The sequence below is a fragment of the Agelaius phoeniceus genome, chromosome 2 (assembly GCF_051311805.1).
Source record: "Agelaius phoeniceus isolate bAgePho1 chromosome 2, bAgePho1.hap1, whole genome shotgun sequence".
Lineage (NCBI taxonomy): Eukaryota > Metazoa > Chordata > Aves > Passeriformes > Icteridae > Agelaius > Agelaius phoeniceus.
The window spans coordinates 112223053-112241818 of record NC_135266.1 but is presented as its reverse complement, the minus strand read 5'-3'; positions in this window follow the sequence as shown (position 1 = coordinate 112241818).

Here is an 18766-nt window from a genome sequence, read left to right as displayed (position 1 = left end):
AAATCCAGGCCAGCAACAAAATAGGTAAATACTGTTAGCATTTTATCACAAGCTTCAAGACTTCCTTAAGGCATCGAGTTCAGAAAAAATAGAGTAAGATATTATGGGGAGGATATTTATTATTACAAACTGCAAAGTCAACAGGGACTGCTAAATGTTCTTGCAGTCATAATAGTCTATCTCATGTTAATTCTAGCCCAAAGCTCTGTGACTCTTTATGTGCAGAGATAATGGGGGGTAAAACTGTATTTTTAGTTTAGCACCAGATTCCTCCCAACCATGGAAAATAAATTAGGGAGCTTCACAAACTAAAAATGATTTGGGCTTTGGAGGAATTCCCAGCAATAATATACAAGACTTATTACCCTGGGTAGTTAGAGGGTCCCATATGTTTATGGCTGATAGCAGTCATTTTGATGGAATATTGCCTCAACAACTTGTTTTCAAATAATTTGCCTGCAATCCAGATCTGTTGATCCTAAGAGAAGATCTTAGGTTCCTAAGAGAAGATCTTTTTGGAAATACTATTCTTGTTTGTACTCCCTATGTGTCTCTTAGGTAAAATGCAGTGTATTTTGCCCAGGAAAAAAGCTGCATTAGTGGTCAAGTTTCTACATTTAATTTAGCTGGAGTCCACTACTCATCAAAGTTTAACACATTAAGGCTTGGGTTATATTGGTTCAGATTTGATGAGAGCATGCATTTTTAATTTTTTTTGAGTAAAAGACACTACAGGTAGTTGTTCTAAAATAATACCTTAAAACCTAGAAGATCCAGCTTAAGGTCATTGGTGTTCATTATTTGTTTGACATTGTTATCTAAGCACGTTATCTAGGCTGCTTTGGGTTTGGAATGCTGTATAATATGGGGGGGAAAAACATCAGTCCATCCCCATCAGAGAATATATTGTCCCAAAATAGTAAGGAATAGTGTGTGAATGTCAACAAACTGAAGTGCAGAGAAAGCAGAAGTTAATTTATGTAGCCTCACATATTGTCTGTGCATAGGTGTCAAGGTAAAAAGAAGTTAAGCTTTAGGAAAAAAACATCAGTTAGAAGCAAAATTAATAACAGTGTCCTAAAAGCTTAGCAAGAATTGAAGGAATCAGTGTGGTCTGTGAGGGTGTGGAGCTTGGGATAGGCCAGGAAAAGCCTTGGAGACACCTGCACTGTTTGTGGTGAACAGCCAAAGGAGCCACCTGGAAGGAGGCAATGAAAATGGCAATGTGGTCAAAGAAATGATCTAAAGAAATGGTCTTTTGGGGTTTCATTTATTGAGTGGTATTGTGGTGGTGTTCTTGAATTCATGTGAAGATAATTTTAATATATTTAGGAAAGTTAACGTTTCTTTTAAATATTAAGGGAATAGAAAACTCTTAAAACTGGAAATGTCAGTTCAAAGAACTCTTATCTTGGTCTAGTTGGTAATGATTTATTTTTTCCCCAGGGTTCAGAATGCTTGTCATTTACACTGTCCTTTGGGTACAGCCATAGCTGCCTATGGCCCAATCCAACAAAAAATATGTTCAGTTCCTCTCTGACCAAAGTGTATATAAACCTCAAAGTCACTAGAAGCTGCTCTGAAAGCATACACTACCAGAAAGATGTATTTTATATTGCATTGGACCCTAAAGTGTCATAAAAAATGGCATATCCCTTTTTTCCTTTTTTTTTTTTGGTAGCTTTATGACCAGCAAGACAGCATCAAGCAGTTTATTGCAGACCTGGTTTATGCCTTGCAAGAGAGCAGTGTAGTAGACCCTTGTGCATGCTTTGTTTTCAGCACCAACACTGGAAGCAATTTTGAATCTCATTTTGATTTTAGTTGAATCTATGCTCTCTTTGTTGTCTGTGCAAATGAATTTAAAAAAAATGAAATTAAACTAATGTTGTTTTTGTTGTTTAAAAAGGCATTTAATTTATTTTTTATTAGCTTAAACTGTATTTGTACATCAGGCTTAACAGTTTCTTTCTTAACCCTTTAATGCCATTGCCATTTTATCCAGCTAGGATAAAACAAATGCCATTTCCAGGGATAGGGAGAGGCACTCAGCCACACATAAATGAGGATTCAATCCCACAAAGCCAGGCAAGACATTTGAGCACATTAATTTCAGCAAGAATTCAATGCATAATCCCTATAGAAGTTTAATTGGGATGTTTCATTGGTAAATGAGGTAGCCAGGATCCATGGAAGTGGCAGTATCCTTCTGGGAGGCTCAGCTGTCACTGACAGAAGAGGTGTGAGCAGCCTCTGCTTTGCTGCTACAGCATCAAGTCTCCTGAGCTGAGCCTTGGAATCTCATTAGATCCTGATCCAGGGAACTTGTCTGGCTTAACCTCTAAATTGGCTTTGGAAATGCATCTCTCTATGGTGGCTCTCTTTTCCTTTAAAATGAGTAATGTGACAACTGTTTGCTTATAAAATATCATCATTAAGCTGACTTACTCCTTGATTCTGATAGAGCCGTAACTGCCAAAAAAGTTTGTGTGGCAGTTATGGACCTTGCTCCTATTTTAGAGGGAGAACATGGACCACAGAGAGTTCTGGTGACCCAGTCCCTTAAAGTTGTTCTGAACCTGCACTCAAGGGGTTGATCCTTCTTTCAGTAGAAAAGATCTTTTAATCACTTTTATTGGGATTGTATTATTTCATTATTTTCTCTGCTGTCCTGGAGAGATCTGAATCCCTCCAAGTAGGAGGGGGCAAATGCAGCTGGCTGGAAAGTCAGGGAAGAGAAATATCTTTGCCTTTTTTTTTTTTTTTTTTAGCAGTGATTTCTGATTGTAGCTGCTCCTGGGAATTAGGTATTTTGGTTTAAAGAATAGTCCCTGTATACCAGGTATTTTAAAAGACAGTGACAGCATTCTGGCACGGGCTGTTTTGTTCGGAGTTCTGCTGACTACATCACTTAATAAATGAGGTATTTCATTATTAAGTGCCTGATCAGAACCAAGGAAATTTGTAATGCTGGCCAAATTCACTAACTTAACAGTTTAGCTGTCACTGCAGTATAAATTACAGATGTTCTTGTGGTTTTAGTTGCTGTTCAAATTCATGGACTGCCTTAATAAGGGGAATAAAAAGAGGATTATCATGCACTTTCCTCTTGTAGAGAAATAGATGATACAAGCACATCAATTTTGTCTCACTTATAAATAGCTCCCGGAAACAGTGGTCTGTGAGGGAATAGGGCTGATTGACTCATTGGTTGTGAATAATTTAGCCTCAAAGATTAGCATTTTTGTACATGTATTATCCATGGAGGACTGAATTCATCTATTTGTTATTATAATCTTCCATTTAATAGTTTATGAATTGCTGTCTGAATTTTTTGGAGATGTGCTTAATTCACTGCTTTGTTATACGTGATGTGTGATGGTCCTCTGAGTCATCTTGACAATTTTTGAGTCCTCGCTGGAGCACTGGGACATTCAGCTGGAGAACAATGACAGGGTCCACAGCTCTTTGTGGCCACATGAGGAGAGGATTCGTATGCCAGCATTTTTTAGGAAATGATTGTCATGGTGGGGGGAAACTCTTCAGACTTGCAGTGGTTGTGAGGCTGCTTTGCTGTGATTTTTTTTTTAATTGAATTTTGTGCAAGACCTTGCACAGAGCAAATTCCCCTTTTATTTTTGAGGATGCAGAGTAGCATGGGGTCAGCATGGGACTAGGAATGTGAAGTCCATAGTTACAGCTCCCAAGCAGGAAGCATTGCATATAGAGATAATTGAGAGGTCCTGAGGAAGGCAGTGCAAGTGCCAGAAACAAGCTGTGTACCTTAGCATGGCATTCTACCTATTAAAAAATAATATATCAGGATTCTAGTTCATTAATTTCTCGGATACCTCTATTGAATTGTGTTTTGTGTGTGTAATTGTATATATACAATGTGTATGTGCCTCAGTTTCTCCCTCTTACTCATTTCTGCTCTGGGTGAGAGTGACCTTGTTTTTCAGCAGCAAAAAGTAATAGCAATCCTTTCCCACTTCCTTCTCAAGATTGTTGTATTTTAATCCACATTTTTAAAGTGCTCTGAGCATGCTGACCATTGGTATGGAAAACCCAACAGTGCTTTGGATTGCACTAATGAGTAGCAGGAGGAATTAAAGTTATAATCACACAAGCAAATATACAAAGCCACTGAATGTTAGTTTTATGCACGGTTACAATCGATGTCAAAGCTATAAGATGTTGTATAATCAAATAATTTATTAGGCACAGCTGCTTAACTGCTGACAGCAAAACAACCTGTAGCTTAATTGCTCCTTCAATTGCACTGGTTTTCTGCATGGTCCTTCTGGTCCCAATACCCAAAGCAGAAAAACCCTGCCTTAGGCTTCCTGAGAGTTGTGCAAGACACTGTGGGTCATAACTCATCCATGTCAAATTAATGTTGCTGTCATGGGGCATCAGTGGCATAATGAAGGGAGAATAAGGGCATTAAGGAGAGTTAGTCCTTCAATAGGACTTCCCTTCTAATTTCACTGATATGCTAAATAGAATTGTATCTGTTTTGGGTTTTTTACCCTAAGAAATGATAACAATGTTAAATAAATACATTGAGGAAGAGATGTGAACTTTTTGTTCTAAAGTATTAATAATTTGTTTCCATTTAAAATGGAATTGTTCTATACATTTAGAAATGCAATAAGGAAAGTTGCTGCATGCTATCCATTCTAAAATTTCTTTTTCTCTAAGTTACTTTTTTGATGAGTTCAATTATTTTACTCCATAAAGTTCAAAGATAAATGTCCTGCCGAACCTGTATTCTGCAATGGCTGTTTTTCATTTTGCTTTCAGTAAATGCAGCCAGGTAGATGAAGAATACTGATCCTTAGTGACTAGCATGCTTGGGGATCACTTTGAATAGAACCCAGGACTGTCCTTGATTGTCAATGAGAGAACTTGAGAAATTGTGCTTCTCTCAATTGTTGAAAACTTTTACATGTAGTGTTGGATTTTCATAATAATCACCTGATTAGGTGATATTGATTATTACCTGATTACAGGGACAAGGGATGTTCAGTCAAATAAGACTTATGTCTTCAAGTTGTTAATTTACTGTATCATCACAAACAGCTCTTCAGTCCTGTGGCATAATGGAAATAGGTGCTTTTTCCTGTTTTGAAGATGAAACTTTTTCCTGCTTTACTTATGCCCATGTGTGAAGGTTATGCCAGTTTAACTTTAGCCTTCACCATTAAATATTTCAGATTTTGTGAATAGCTCTGGTGCTAGATACTGTGGAAAATATATTCATAGGTCTTCACACTTTCTGTCCTCATGTTTAGAAGCGGTGATTTCTTAAACTAGGAAATACATAAAGATAGAAATTAAATTTAAGTTAGTGTATCAGGTAAAACTCTACTTTTCATTGCTGTTTTACTTTTTATTTATCCAATAGTCAGTCCAATGGATTTGTACTAATTCAGTGGGATTGTGAGTACCTGCTGGTTTGCAAATACACCACTTAGAATGGGAATTTCTTCTGCTACTGAACACTGGGATTGGGCAAGATCAGTTCCCACATTTCTTGTCTATACTGTGCTTCCTAGCCCTCCCTGTGAGATTTTTGTAGACATTTTAACTCACCCTCTGTGCAGACCACTTAGCACCTTTTTCTCGTGTTTTATTCAGCTCACATACATGTCCTGGCAGGTCCTCCAGTGTAATTTTTAGGTCATATCACTTATCATTCTCTTGTCTCTGTAGAACTAGAAGTGAGAAACTGAATTCCATCTCAGCACTGGTGCAAAAAGCCCTGAAATTTGATCTTGTGCCTACTGCTCTTACACATGTGTCTGCATTGAAAGAACATGGCCATGACCTTGAACGTTTTGTGGCTTCCTAGTTTTCAAATATGCATTTAAAGGAAAGGAGAAATAAGTTGAAAATTTAGTTTTATGGCTTAAACTGACTTAAACAGTTGAATATGACTAATGTACTTTGTCATATGTTTGTCTCAGCTAATTTCTTCCAAGATAAGTAGCTGGATTCACTTTTATTCCTGAGAGGTGTATTTCTTTATTTTAACAAAGGGCAAGGGGAAACTGGAAAAAATCTTCCTGTTCATTTGCATGGTGGGGTGTAAGTGGAGTGATTTTGTCAGGAAAAAAGTAAATATTCTTATGTAACTCTTTCCAGTTTGTTTCCAAGTCGTTCTACAGGTCCCTCAACAAACTTGTGGCCTGTTTTTAGCACATCCATCAAAAGTCAGTCAGAAAGATAAGCTGTGGTGGGCTTAAATTGGTTTTTCAAGTGTTCAACGCTTTTGTGGTAAAATTCTTATGGTGGCTTCTGAACAAAAAATGGTTGTGAGCCAGAGCAGATGAGTTGGTGATGCACATGAAGGGCTGTATGTGTGTTATTTATCTGTTTATTTTGTGCAGCTAGCTGAGTGGCAAGATCAAATTATAATAATTTTCCTTTAGACAAAGAAGAATAGTCTTTGAACTTTTCTCAGTTGGAGACCCAGTTTCCCAGTTTTTCTAAGTACTTTACCAAGTGTAAGTGCTTGATTTACCAGAATTACCAGATCCCAAGGAAATCAAACCAAAAGTTTCTCACAACTCTTTGCCTTTATTCCTGCCTTCAATTTCTAAGCAGGAGGATTGTTCGTAGAGTGCTGAACTTGGGGTACCACAAACACAGCTCCAAGGTTTAACAAACCGAGTTAAAAATCACACAAGAGGGGAGAAAATAGGTTAACGTGCTGTAACTAGTCCTCAACAACAAGCCCTGTGCTTAAAGACCTTTAGAACTAGATTAGAGGAAACACAGGGAAGTAAAGAAGAGCTAGAGGGAACAAGCTGCCTCGGAGGGAGCCACATGATTCCTCCCCGTGCTAGTATCACTGGATGTAGGAACAGTGTGATGTATTCAGTGTGCCAACATTTGCATTACAAATGCTTGTACTGGGTTTAGAAAAGACCTAACAGATTGTCATTGCCCAGAGCACTGGCATTACAGTGATTGCTCCAATACAACACGGGCTGGTAAAGTTTTTCTTAACCCTTGTGCTACCTCCCTGCAGCTTGGAATGGAGTTGTTTGCCCGGAGTAAGCTTTCTTAGACGAGTGCAGTTTTCATGCCCGCAGAGATCTGGATAAAACAGTTACCTCTGTTAATCGCTGGCATCTGGGATGCTGCGTGATTTGAGATGTGATTTGGATTTCCTCAAGTGCTGGAGTGATAGATGATGCACAGCTCACTCAGAGCACTGCTGAGATTGCACCCAGGGCTGGCGGGAAGATGGAGTATTATGCAGGGCTTTTCACACATTCTGTGTTTCTTGTATTGTCTCCAGTTTTCTGAAGGCTGTGGCAATAAAATTAACAGCCTTTTTCATTTATGCTTTTGTTACAATGCTGCCATTTGGTTTAATTTCAGTTGTTCTAATTTAGATTGGTGGAAGCTGGAAAAGGATCTTGTCCCCTAAATGAATACATCTGGAAAACCGTGAGGTTTTGTTTTGTGAATATTTTATTTTTAAAAAATTCTTCAGTAAATAAATTTTAAAAATCCTAAATTACATTTGCCTTGAAGTTCTACACCTAATTTAAAAGCAGTGAATCTCACAACGTTTTTTTTTTAACTTTTTAACCTAAAGATCATCTCATTCCAACCTCCCTTCCATGGGCAGGAACATCTTCCATTAGACCAGGTTGCTCAAAGCCCCATCCAGGGATGGGGCATCTATAGTTTGTCTGAGCAACCAGTGCCAGTGCCTCACCACTCTCACAGGGAAGAATTTCTTCCTAACACCTAATTTAAACCTGCCCTCTTTCAGCTTAGTGCCATTCCCCTTGTCCTGTCCCTGCATGCCCTTGGGAAAAGTCCTTCTCCAGCTTTCTTGCAGGCCCCCTTTAGGCACTGGAATGCTGTCACTTGGTCTTCCTGGAGCCCTCTCATCTCCAGGCTGAGCAATCCCAACTCTCTCGTGTTTTCCATCCCACTGAAGCAAAGCAGATCTGTGTAGACACCCAAGAGTGATTATAAAAGTTATTAATCACCTCAGCAAAGCATTGACAATTTAAAAAAAAACCAAAACCAACAAACCCATCCCAAATCAATCCCTTTGTTTTATTAACTCAATGAAAGAAACATTTTATATTTGAAAAAAAATAGTTTTTAAACTGATGTAGTTCTCAATTTAACCAGTTAACCAGTTTTTGTACTGTGACATCATCTTACATTTAAAACTGATTTTCTTCCCGAAAACCCCTTTGCATCAACATATAAAATGTTCTTAATATTGATATAAGTTGCATAAAGCAATTAGTATATTATAGTTTGCAACTAAATGTGAGTGTCCTAACAGTTATCTGAAAGAGGAGTATAAAACTTCAGCATTTAGTGGGCAACTAACATGTATTTTGAAGGAAAGACACAGAAATAGCTATTATTATCTGGAAACCACTGTCCTTCTATAAAGGATCTGTATGACATTTGAAAAATGGCAGCTTCAGAAAATTACAATACAAAACTATTTTAATGCATCAGAAACAAAGTTTCTCCTTGTCATAAAGACATGAGGTTCAACTTCATGACTGGGAAATAACACATCCAAATTAGTTCCTTATTTTATTCAGATGTCCTTCAGGGAGTGTATCATCATGTTAAAGATTCTGAATGTATAAAAACAACCCCATAGGTACTCTAAGCAATCTCTTTGAGGACAGAAATATCATCTCTGATAGGTTGGTATGTTGTCTAAAGGAGTGTCATTAACTTCTTTGTGAAAGTAGTATTTTATGGGGGCTGGTTGTTGGCTCTTGGTATTACAGTCTATAATTATTAATTAATTTATGACTTGCAGTAAAAATCTTCCATAAATATTCTGTGTTGAAGACAAAAGGATCTAACATGAATGTGTTTCAAAACACTGTGTGAAAGAGGATGTAACAGCACGGTAAAAAGAAATAGCATCGTAAAGCTGCATTCCAGAGTCTGTGCAAATGTCCTAAGCAATAATAAATAGGATTTTGTGGGTGAGGGATGGTCATTGTATCCTTTTTATCATCTCTGAGAGAAATGAGCTGTTTCTGCAATTATCTTGCCTATTTCATCATGCCTGTTAAAACAACCTTTCATTCTGAATTTTAAGAATGGGTTTTGGCTGAAAGAAAAGGGCAGATTTGTGATTATCTAAATCGTGAAAAGACATAATATTTTATTAGCAGTCCTGGCAGCAGTACTCATGTATGCAAGCTGTAGCACAGTCTATGGTATTTGTTACAGTAAAATCTAATTAAAAATTAAACTAAGCTGATGGCATTCAGACTGCCATTGGAGAGGGGGGACTGGATTCTGTGGGTCTCTTTGTACATATGTGTGCTGCTGCTGCCTTTTTGTTCTGTGGCAGCCAAACAGCTTCTGCCTGAGCTCACAAATGTGTTAGCCTGCAGTTGGTTTGTGAGCTGTTGTCAGACAGCAGACACACAGCCTGGCATTTGCCAGGGTTTTGTGTGATCCTGGGTAATTCCTGTGATCCTGGGTAACATCTCTGCCCAGGGATTTCCAGTGCTCAAACACTGGAGCCCTCTTTTGCTCCACAGTTTTACTCAGCACCGTCTTATTGGAGATTTAGACATGCAAAAGGGAGTTTATGGGAGTTTCCTAGATAAGAGCTAAATCAAAACAGCTGAACCACCTGCTGTTGGGGTTGCTCTACTCCAGGTCACTGAGGATGGCAGTGGTAAATCTCATGTTTCATTTTTGCATATGAAGAATGACAGCTCAGTACAATGTTTTCCTATACAACGTGTTGGTCTGGCATATAAATGCACTCCTCTTGATGTGCACCAAAGGCTTGAGACAGGATTACAGGAGCTGAATAAAGAGCAGGATGTGCCCTGGTTTGCTTTCACTGACAAATGTGGCTTGTGCTGACTGTCAGCAGGGCTTAGAGAAAACTATCTTTTAAGTCAGAACTCTCATACATACATAGTGAGCCACCTGCTCTTCTGAAAATTAACAGTTATTCTATGCAAGTTTCTGTGCTGCCACTTTGCTGGATTTAATTCTACACTTCCAGCTGGATGTGATCAGCACATTGTCCATTTCCTTCTCTGTTTTCTATAATATCTCTTTTGAAAAACATACCAATCAGGGTGGAAGGTCTATTTCTTTATGATGTTTATTCCTTTTTTTTATACTTAGCCAGAGAAGAATTACCCAAATATATAAGATGGTGAATTCCAAATATTAAGTGAAGATAAACTGTGTAGAAAAAGAAGTGAATTGCTAGAAGATAGCTTGCTCAATCATTTTATGTAGGTGCTTAACACACTTGTTTTTCTTAATTCAAATACATAATGGAATTAATACTTGTTTTTCTTAATTCAATTTTTTTTCCTATGTGTAAATCTTAGAAGGAAAAGAAGAACCTGTAAAAATTTCCATGATTCTTTTTAAATTCAAAACACTGTGGTAGTGTCTGTAACATTGTTTAAATCTTGTATCCCTGGTTTCAGTATATGGAGAGATGCAAGAAAAATAGTGGTTCTGCAATTGGTGAAAAGTGTCCTCTAGACACTGGAAAAGTGAAGATTGACCAAAGACTTGGAGCAGTTTTACACCAGGGATATGAGGGGAAAATTGTAAAGAAATAGTGAAATATTACAGGCAATCTCTTTTATCACTTTTTTTTTTTTTGGCTGCTGTGATTGTCTCCACATCAGAGAAGTTTTCATGCTACGGAATTCTTAAAGTGTTTTCATTCAGAGTGGGTTTGTGTTTACATTTTAATGTTTTCCTGTGCTCTAGAATATAATAATAATTAACAGTATGACTGGGAGCATATATGGAGTCTAATGGAGCTTAGTAAAATTTTGGTGTAGCCTGAAATTTCTTTTCAATGGAAACAAATAGAGTGAAGTTCTTTCTGGTGTCCCATAGGAGCATCTCCTGTGATTTTTGCATCTATTAAGGTGATTGGCAGCATTTTCAATCCATTTTCCAATTATCTCTCCAAACACTTTGGAAAATTCAATTGCCTACAGCTCCTTTCCCTCCCCGTCTCTGCCCCCCACCCTCTTCAATTTATGCTACTCCTTATTTAAATAAATGGAAGAAAGAAAGAAAAAAATGCTTGGTAACATTTGCTATGGAAAATGGAAGAGGTCAGATTCTTATGGAGAACAAACTGAATTTGGTGAAACTATGAAAATACTTTGTATACCTTGATGATTTTACCAAAAACTGTTATGGAGTATAACATACTGCTGTGCTCTCTTGCACTTTTTCACAATAGAGTGCACTCACAGTTTCTTGTGCAAGGGACTGTCGTATGTATTTTGAGTTGAGAATTCAAACCCATGATATTTTGGAATGATTTACTTCATATGCATACAAAGAGGAAGTTCTGTAGAGAAGTTTCCTCCCCCTCTCCCTGCTGGGTTTAATTTTATATAGACAGGCACACTAATAGTCACTAAAAATTATTGTACTTAAGGAGAAATTAGGTGGTTGGGTTTTTTGGGTTTTTTTTTTGTTTGGTTGGTTATTTTTTTTGTTTAGTTTTGTGGTTTTTTTTTCTTTTTTAGATGGAAATGAAATTCATAACTTGTTAATGTCTGTTTTATTCCCTCACTAATCACAATTTTCCACCCTCCTCCCTGTCCATACCATGGTTAGTGGCTTAGGTGCAAAAATTGGCGATGGATGGGAAAAGAGAACAGAGACAGTGGTAAATCTTAATGTGTAAATGCATTTCAAAAGTGATGTCCTTGACATTAAATCTGTAAAAGATCCTCACTCGGTCTTCACGTCATGCTGCTGCCCAGCATCCTACCTAAGCCTATTACTGCTCACACTTGCTGCCAGAATATTCATTAGCTCTTTAATCTTTTAATTCCTATGTGACAGAGAAATAATGTTTGGCTGTAATTATGTATGTGCATATGGGTTGTATGTCCATGCAACACAAATTTTATTTCTGTTCTTCCTTTTGTTGTTCCGTGCTTCTCTTCCTGAGTCCTTACAAAGGGCACAATCAACAACCTTCTGATGCTGAGTCTTGGCACTGGGCAAACAGATGTGCTGCCTGGACAAACACTTCTGAGGCTTTGGCAGGTCATCTGGGAAGGTCCCTCACCTCAGGAGATGTTTCTCTTCATCTTAAATATCCTGTTGGCTGGTGGACACTGAAAATAAGTCCTTGCCAAGAGGTTACTGTGTCCTCAGCTGGCAGGACACTGGGCCTGGGTAATGAGCTCAGTCCTGGGGATGTGGGGAAAACAGCAGAACTCCAGGCTAAAGAGTCCAGTCAATGCTGTCTCCTGTGAGCTGGCACCAGAGCTGGTGCATTGTAAGATGTAATTCCATGAATCTGTTCCTGGGTTTAAAAGACTGCTCCTACAGTGGTCAGTAGCCAACCCCTTTGTGATGAGCAATCCTATCACGGGAGAAGTCTGACCAGGGTCTCCAGAAGACATCCCCAAGTCCACAGTGCTCAGAGAGTGTGTGGAAGTGCTGACTACACCTCTACTCCTCATGGTTTCCTGAGTTGTGTACTGAAATTGTCCACGTCTGGACATAGCCATGACTTATGCTCTCGTGGCCAACCAAATGGGGGTTTTTTGTATTTCATTCTGAAATGGAATCAGATTGTGGTTGCCTTTCTGTGAGACATGATGTCTATGACAATGTGCCAACAGCCTCTATGGATGGCTGGATTTGAATGTTCCTTTACTGGCTGACCTGTTCACACCCTTCTCCCATGCAAAGGCTAAAAACATCTATTTGGAAAGTGATTCTGCTGTGGCAGCCTCATGACAGCCCATTCCATTTCCCCAAATCCTTGCTACTCCATTACAAAGAAAACACCTGCTTGCTAAGGAGAAAAGGCCAAAATATGATTGGGAGAATCTGGTCAGCAAAACTGCTCAAAGGAAAACTTTTATTTCCTGCAAGTGCCAAGGTGATTCTCAATGTGTGTGGAAATGAATAGAGACAGGGCAGAGGAGATAATGGGATGTGTGAAGAGGGATACATAAAAATAGTGTGTGAAGCAAGCAGCAAAACACAAACATTTCCATGGGTGCTTCCATAGCTATAATGACCTGGCTGCCACTTCACCTTTTCCATTGCATAAAAAATACTTTGGGATGTTGCATGAGGTCAGCTGTGTGTGTTGGATCAGAGCTGCAATTCCCTGGCTGTGCAGGGCTGCAGTGGCTCTGCTGTGCTCTGCACACACTCCCGGGCTGAGAACAGTGAGGGTCACAATTAGGACTGCTCAGGGGTGAACTTGTGGAGTTACCTCGGGTGCAGGAGACCACAAAGCTCCATTATCGATGTCCATTTTGAATTGACCAACAGATGGCACCATCAGTCCCCTTTTCTCCTGTGGCTCAGAAACAGCTCCTAGTGCAAACTCTTGTCCAGACCTCTCTGCTGCTAAATCCAGTAAATGCTTTCTAATTAATATTTCATTTGAATTCCTAGTGTCTTATAATAGCGCTTAGGATCTGTGCATGCCTACATGAGCAGTGAAACAAATTATAAGGATACATATTTATAATTTAACCTGTAATATTCCTGCTGGTGTATTAAATGACTCTTGATTTTCAAGGGGTTTCTAAGTCAATGCTGAATTTGAATAATTTAAGCAGAAAAGGCACAGATGCATTCAGTATTGAAGAGGTAAAATTCAGTTTGAAAATTGGTGTAATGAGGTAAATTACATAAAAAGCATACTGCACTGATTTCTGGAAACTCTACCTTTCTCTTCTCTCAGATCTACAGTAACTTTGTTGTATTCTGCAGCTTTAAGATACATCCTCAGGATCTGTAGAGCACCCCATCAACTGATAAAAATAATGACATAGCAGCTACCTTTTCCTGTATTATCTGAATTGCTAATTAGATTTTCAGAATGAGAGACTGCTGAGAATGTGTCAGGAATAAGAGCTGCTTGGAGAGAAAGCCAAAAGTCACAAGGAAACAAAGTTCAGCATAGGGTTTAAGGAACCATTATATACTTTTGAAGGGATGGATGCTAAGCCATGCAGATATCCAGCTTTGATTAGGTAGTGTGGAAGAGAGAGAAAACTCAGCCTATGCTGGGTTTACCATCCTTGCAATGCAAAGGGTTTTTTACTTCTGTTTAAATGAAATTTCCTGTATTCCAATTTGTGCTACTGAGAGGTGTCTGCCTGCATCACCTCATTTGTACCTATTGATAATATCCCCCTTGAGCCTTCTGCAGCCCCAGCAGTCCCAGCTCTCCCAGCCTCTCTTCATAGGAGAGATGCCCCAGTCCTTTAGTCATCTTTCCTGGGCTTGAGCCATGTGTGGGGAGCACAGCTTTTTATTTTGAAAGGCCAGCCATGGTATAAAGATGTTTATCAGCCTGAATGCTTTGGAGAGCCCAAGGTTGTCTTCCCTGCATGATCCATGCAAAGAGCCTCTAAAATACTACTTCTGAATTGCTTGGCTTCACCAGTTGTTGGCTGATTATCCACAAAAATATGTGACTAAATAAAATGTCAGTAAAATTTGGAGCCAGGAATTTTTTTTTTTTTTTCTCACAGGAGAAGAGCAGTATTATTCCAAATTCTTTGTGGTGACTGAGTACAAGCACAAGCTTAACTTGCAGAGCACCAATGAAAACTCTGCTGTTAGGGTGCAAAAAGCAGAGGGAGGGTCTAGTAGTAAATGCAGAGTGAACATCCTTTACACTCAATGCTTCTGTTTCCTTTATTTCCTGGAGGTATTTTTATCACCACAGGTATTTCAGTTATGTTTTAATTAAGCTGTATGATTATAAGTGCTTGTCATTGAGGATATGTAGCTGGGTAATTAGAATAATAGTGTAAGGGAGAATTAGAGAATATAAAAAGTAGCAAAAAGTGAGTCTGTTGTGATGCAGTTGAGTTCTGCACAGCTGCTCTGCTTTCCCCACCTCACTGAGTGCTTAAGTCACTGACTTGCTGTCCATTCACACTACATTATTTTAAACTGGATTAGGGAAGAGTTTAAAGTGAAAACTTAATAAGATGGAAATCCAACAGGGATGTGAATGGAGGGACAGCAACCAGAACACCATCCAAAGCCTCTTGTGGATCATAATGAAGTGTGTTCCACAACAGACAAATCTTTCCTCAGCAGAAGTGAAATAAATGTATTGTTCCATAATAAATCCTGTTTAGAGATCCCCAAGGCCTGTGTCAACATGCTGCTTAAGCATATGCTCAAATCCAGTCTGATTTCATGAAGTACTTAAGCTCTAGTCAGGCTGGGTTATGTGCAAGAAAAGGTTGAAAAATCAGAAACTGTTAATAAATACCCACTTTATCAAGCTAAGATTTGTTAGTCCTTTGCCATCAATACTTTGCTTAGATAGGGTTTGATTAAAAATTATAGATATTTCATTTGACTTTGTTTCAAGCTGAAATCATCAGTAGTGTAGGAACAAATTATTCTTCATTTGAGTCTGATTTCAAAGACACAATGAAAGTTGATGGAATTTTTCCTTTAAGTCAACAGGGAGCAGCATCAAGCCTTTGCATTCTTAAAAGTTTTCCAGAAAGCCTTAGATTTCCTTCAGCACACACATAATTATAATTTGAGTCCCTTAGAACCCCATTTAAGGAGTCCAAAAGGAGTGAATGTGAATCCAAATTTTTAAGCAGAATTCTGAAGTCCAGCATTTCTTAATTATGCTGTTCATGGAATAAAAAGTTAAGGGTCAGAGTGAAAGCTTCAGAAAAAGAAACACCATTTCTAAAATCTAGGAAAAAACCCAAAAAACAAACAAAAAAAAAAATCCAAACTTTGCAGCTCAGAATATTTTGTAGGTTTGTGAGGTGTCCTTGACTTTTATGTCGTAGCTCTTCTCTTTAATGAGACCTTTTGAGAAGGAAAGAAGCCAGCAGTTCTCTTGCATGCACTCCTTTACTATTTGAGAATATGTTGGGAGTAAAAAGGTGCAGCTGTTCCTGTTCCTCTGAATCTAGAGGAAAGTTTCTGAGTTAAGGGCTTGCTTTGTAACCCCAGGAAGGCAGTGGTAGCTTTCTGATTAGCTTTGCTGGGTCTTACATGAACTTCATCCTCTATTGATTTATGATGAGTGGAGGTAATTCTGTGGGATACAAAAGATTGTATCTTAAATTGTGTGCTGGAACCTCTCTATAAATTTGTTGTCCAAGATGTTTCCCTTTCATAATTAAATTGCAGTACCTAGTTTTATTGCTCTTCCCAGGGATAAATCTCTGATCTGAGAGCTTTCACACGCCGTATCTTTATTGCTCTCATTTTTATTACAGGTAAGGGATTATTTTTTACTATCTTCTTCATGATCTTGACAGAAATGTAACAGATATTGGTCTGTTCTTTTTAATTTATTCATTGAGTGGAGAAACCTTGTATTAATAAGCTTTTTACATATTGCCCCATACTCCTGTGTTCTCATGTTATGTGCATGTACCATCTGACTTTCTATAAAATTTTTAAGCTTGTTGGTCTCTGTTCTTTAGGACACCCATTGTGCTGGGTGTATGACTGCTGTTACAATTAAAAGTATGTGTGTGACATCATATATAGTAACAAAATCAGAAATTCTGGAAAGCAGAAGATCAGGCTTTTATTTTAGTTATAGCAGCAAACCCTGAACCCCCCCCTTTTGGAATTACTGTCTAGAACATATGGGGTTTTTAGGGCTTTTTCAGAGAAGAACTTTGAGTGGCTGAAACATTTGTGAAAATGCCATCAATAACCTTGTCTTTAAAAATAAAATGAAGCTCCAGGTGTGAGAATTAGAACAGAAGATGAAAGCAGTGCACAAGAATTATAAACAGTGTAAAATCTAATTGCAGCATTTAACATTTATGCTGTAATGTCATAAATGTCAACCAATGGTGCCTTCAGCAGAGATTAAATGGCTTCACTTCACCAGTGGGACAGGCATGAGTAGTAATAATTCCAGTTGTTCCTTGTGCACAGCTGTCCCAAGATCTCTTTTGGCAGAGTCCTACCTTTGCTACCTTTGAAATGCTTCTTTTGGGATTTGTCAGAATCTTACCCAGGATTTATGTAAATTGGGGAGCCAAGGTGTTGCCATGGCAATCTCAGCTGTTTATAGCTTTTTGGATACATGAGCACCATTTGTGGTGGCACAGTTTCTAAAAATTTGTATTAAGAACAGATAAATATGTGATGGAGGGTGCTATCTTTCTGCTTTTACAGGAAAGGAAAAAATACATGAAATCTTATTTCTCAAACACCTTAGATTGTATAAACAAAGGTCAGAGTGAAGCCTGGATTGCACCTTGAACCCTGCAACTTAAAGTATGGTAATGTTCAAGGGTGCCAAGCTCCTGGCCAGACTTTATTGGGTTGGATCACATTTATGGAGCTGGAGACGCTCCCTCTGGTGGCTCTTTCTACATTTTTAAAAGCTGTTCTTGGTATATTCTGGTGGGTTAAACTCTGGAAAGTGTTGGTTCAAACTATTTTGGAAATTCAGCAATGTATTTCAATTTACATTCAGCCAACAGTGATTAGTGGGCTCTGTTAGAGGTGCTTTGTCAATCGTGCACAGACTTTATTACAAATTTACCTGCACATCTCAAACACAGGCTTTGACCCCTGAAAATAAAGTTGGCCATTTCTTGACAGAGGTTGCTAACATTGCTGAAGTTTAAGAAAAGACTGTTTTGCCCAAAGAAGTTATATTTATTATATAAAGAAGTTATATTTATTATATATGTTTTTTCATCTTTTAGCAAAAAGAAAGCGCTATGTTTATTTTATGTTGTGAAATAAAGGGAGAAGAAGCTGCATATCTTTTTGATTTAGCATATATTTTATCACATTTTGTGATGGGGAAAAAATACTGTTTCTAGAAGAAAGAAAACAAAACAAAACCACATGGATTTCCGCAATAAAGGCTCTTAACATCATCTCTGGTTTAGAGAGCTCTGGAGCTGAGGGTTTCATTCAGACAAGACATTTTTATGGACTATCTACAACAGTGACTGAGCATTTAGGAATATATAGGGCTTGCAAGGAGGTTTTCCACTGTTTTGAAGTGGCAATAGCATTTTCCTTTCCCCATTCTAAACAGTTGAATTCAACATAATTAAAACATTGTCTCTATGAGGTGTAACTTAGAAAGTGTAACAGCTTATAGAACTCATAGGAAGGATATTTTCAGGGATATTCAAGTTAGTTTGAAAGAAACCTTAATTTCATATGCAAATGCAGGTGCTCTGGAAGCAGTTTCTCTAATAAATGATAAGTCTGGGATCAGTTTTCTCTAATAAGTGATAAAAGCACAATATCCAATGGTGTTCAGCTTTTGGGAGAGATAACCTTTGTAATCAGTTCAGTCTCCCTCTTGTGATTTGATTGTGATGATCTTAAAACTTGGATGGTGTCAATTTGTACTTTGTGGAAGCATTTATAAAACCAAGTATTTGAAGTTCCCCCAAATCTCTAATGTTCTTTTCAGCTTTGTTTGTAAGTTTTGTGATTTGGGTGTTTCCCCTAAAGGCTCTGGAATCAATAAATTGCACTGAGAACATTGTCTTTGATTAAATACTGTAAGATATAAATACTGTCTGCAGTCTGCCTTTGCAGAGGAGCTCTTTAAATATTGAATTGATTGTATTCTGTGGATTCAAAAGCCAGAAGTAAAAAGTCAAAGCTAAAGAATCACAAACTTCATGACATTGAAACTTGTCTAAGAGTTTTGGAAGCTAGGTTGCTGTTTTTCCTTGAATTTCAAAATAGTGAGATTCTGAACAACTAAACA